This window comes from Trichechus manatus, unplaced genomic scaffold (genome assembly GCF_000243295.1).
Source record: "Trichechus manatus latirostris isolate Lorelei unplaced genomic scaffold, TriManLat1.0 scaffold00708, whole genome shotgun sequence".
NCBI lineage: Eukaryota > Metazoa > Chordata > Mammalia > Sirenia > Trichechidae > Trichechus > Trichechus manatus.
In genome coordinates, this window is record NW_004444644.1 from 6,209 (window position 1) to 10,124 (window position 3,916).

Below are 3,916 nucleotides of genomic sequence, written 5' to 3' on the forward strand. Positions count from 1 at the left end.
TGTTGTTGTTATTGGGTGCTGTAGAGACCCCATGTGGCAGAGTATACCTACTATAATTCTAGGCTGCTTAGATGAGGACTTTGACCACTGCTGACTAGGGCAGAGAAGGAAGTTCTCTATTATCAACCGTTTATGGAGGCCAAAAGGGTCAATAATGATAAAGGTATTTCTGGGCAATCACTCAAAGCTCCTTCACTTTAAATCCTAACCTCACTTGATAGAGAGAACGGGTTGTCCTTTCCTAATTTGACACTAGCTTTGTCTCCTTCAGATATATCATCCTCTGTATGTTCTTCCTTGTGTTTTAATTCCTTTTTATTGTTGAATTGTAAGTGTTCTGTGTAAGTATATTGAGAGATATATAATATGCAGATATTTTATCCCATTCTGTCTGTTGTCTTTTCACTTCCTTTGTGGTATCTTTTGAAGATTAAAGTGGTATTTTTTTTTAAATATTTAGTGGTTTAATTTTTTTAATGTTCAATTTATCTATTTTTTCTCTGGCTGCTAGTACTTCTTGGTGTAACATCTAAGAAACCTTTGTCTAAAACAAGGTTATTAACATTTACTCCTATGTTTTCTTGTAAGAGTTTTGTAGTTTCAGCTCTTATATTTAGTTCTATGATCCATTGTGAGTTAATTTTTCCGTATAATGTGGAGTAGGGTCAAAATTTACTCTTTCGCATGTGGATATCCAGTTGTCCCAGTAACATTTGTTGAAAAGGCTATTCTTTCCCCATTGGATGGTCTTAATACATTTGTTAAAAATCAGTTAACTGTAAATATCTGGGTTTATTTATGGACTATCAATTATATTCTTTTGTTCTATATGATATACCACACTATTTTGATTACTGTAGCTTTGCCATACCACACTATCTTGATTACTGCAGCTTTGTAGTACATTTTGAAATTGGAAATGTGAGTCGTCCAACTTTATTCTTCTTTTTCGAGATTGTTTTGGCTATTCTGAGTTCATTGAAATTTCATATGAATTTTAGGATTAGTTTTTCAATTTTTGCAAATATTCCAGCTGGGAACTTGATAGGGATTGCATTGAATCTGTAAATCAATTTGGGGAGTGTTAACATCTTAACAACATTAAGTCTTCTTATTTGTGAACATGGAATGTTTTTCCATTTATTTAGGTCTTAAGTTTTTTCAAAGATGATTTGCAGTTTTCCATGTATAAATCTTGCATTTCTTTTATTAAATTTATTCCTATTTTGTTCTTTTTTTATATATGATTGTAAACAGAATTGATTTGTTAATTTCATTTTAAGATGTTTCATTGTTAGTTGCAGTTGAGTAAATTTTGACTCATGGCAACTTCATGTACAACAGAACAAAATGTCTATGTTGTGACATATTCATGATCATTGGATATGTTTGATTCCATTGTTGGGGCCACTGCATATTTTGAGTGTCTTCCAACCAGGCGAGCTCATCTTCCAATACTATATCAGACAGTATTCTGTTGTGATCCATAGGGTTTTCATTGGCTAATTTTTGGAAGTAGATTGCCTGGTCTGTCTTAGTTTGGAAACTCTGCTGAAACCTATCCACCATTGTGACCCTGCTGGTATTTAGAATACTTGTCACATAGCTTCCAGCAGCATAGCTACACACAAACTACCACAGTATGACAAACTGACAGATCGGTAGTGGTGTTCACTGCTAGTGTACAGAAATACATTAATTTGTACATATTGACCTTGTATCCTGCCAGCTTGTTGAACTCATTTCTAGCAGTTTTTTTTTTTTTTAATTCCTCAGGATTTTCTCTATACAATATCATGCCATCTGTGAATAGAGACTTCCAATCTGATGCCTTTTATTTCTTGGTCTTGCCTAATTGACTTCTGGTACAGTGTTGAGTGGAAGTGCTGAGAGTGGACATCTTTATCTTGCTCTTGATCTTAGGGGTGAAGCTTTCAGTCTTTCACTATTAAGTATGATGTCAGCTATGGAATTTTCATAGATGTCTTTTATCAGGTTGAGGAAGTTTCCTTCTATTCCTAATTTGTTGAAAGATTTCATCATGAAAGGTTTTGGATTTTGTCAAGTGCTTTTACTGTGTCTATTGAGATGATCAAGCAGTTTTGTTCTTTATTCTATTAATATGGTGTATGTTTTAGTTTCCTAGGGCTGCCATAACAAAATACGACAAAGTGTGTGGCTTTAAACAACAGAAATTTATTTATACTCTCACATTTCTAAGGCTAGAAGTTCTGATTCAGGGTGTTGGCAGGGCTATGCCTTCTCTCTGTGTTGGCTCTAGGGTAAGATCCTTTCTTGTCTCTTTCAGCTTCTGGTTGCCCTGGATGTTTCCTGGTGTTCTTGGATTGTGGACAGATCCTCACAGGCTGTCTTCCCCTGTGTGTGGACCGTTTCCATATCTGTCTTTCTTTTTTATAAGACACCACTTAGAAGGAATTAGGATTAGGACTCACTGTACTTCAGTATGGCTTCATTAACTTAATAACTTATAACATATGCAAAGAAATTCCGAGGACATGTACAAAGAACTCCTTGAAATAATAATGGAGTTTTCAATGTTGCAGGATACAGTCAACAACAACAACACCAAAACAATTGTGGGAGGGAGGGAGAGGGGTATTCACTAACTAGAAAGTAGATAAGAATTATCTTCGGTAAAGGGAAGGACAGCACATACTACAGGGGAAGTCAGCACAACTGGACTAAACCAAAGCTAAGAAGTTTCCTGAATACAACCAAACACTTTGAGGGACAGAGTAACAGGGGCAGGGGCTGGGGACCCATGCTTTAAGAGGACATCTAGGTCAAATTGGTATAACAAAGTTTTTAAAGAAAATGTTCTGCATCCCACTTTGGTGAGTGGCGTCTGGGGTCTTAAAAACTATCGAGAAGCCGTCTAAGATGCATCAGTTGGTCCCAACACACCTGGAGTAAAGGAGAATGAAGAACACCATAGAGTTGGAAAGTATTAGCCCAACAGACAGAAAAGGCCACATAAACCAGAGATTTCATCAGCCTGAGACCAGAAGAACTAGATGGTGCCTGGGTACCACAATGACTGGCCTGACACAGAACACAAGAGAGTCCTTGATGGAGCAGGAAAAAAGTGAGGTGCAGAAGTCAAATTCTAGTAAAAAGCCCAGACTTAATGGTTACTTTGAGATTGGAGGGACCCTGGAAGACATGGCCCCCGGGATCTCTGTTAGCCCAAAACTAAAACCATTCCTGAGGCCAACTCTTCAGACAAAGATTAGACTGGACTATGGGATATAAAATGATACTCATGAAGAATGTACTTCTTAGCTCAAGTAGATACATGAGACTAAATGGGAAGCTCCTGTCCAGAGGCGAGATGAGAAGGCAGAGAGGGTGAGGAGCTGGTTGAATGGACACAGGAAATCTGGGGTGGAAAGGAAGAGTGTGCTGTCACAGTATGGAGAGAGCAAGGAGGGTTACAAAACAATGTATGTATAAATTTTTGTATGCGAAACTAACTTGAATTGTAAACTTCCACTTAAAGCACAATAAAAAAAATTGTATTTCTATAATTTCGAAATAAAAAATTGGAAACTGATATTTTTAAGAATACCACCTACAATATCTCCATGATATGAAATATTTCAGCTCAAATCTTACAAGAAGTGTGCAAAATTTGAATAATGAAAATAACAAAATTCTGGTGGAACAAATCAAAAAGGCCTAAGCAAATAGAGAAACATACTGTATTCATGGATTGGAAGACTTAATATAAACAATATATCTTTAAGATGACCTATAAATTTAACACAAGTCCAATCAAATCTCAGCAGAATTTTTCATATATATAGACAAACTCATTTTAAAATCTATATGGGAAGGCAAAGAGTGATGTTGTGGAAAGAATAGATGCATGCATTTATGGAACAGACGAGACAGA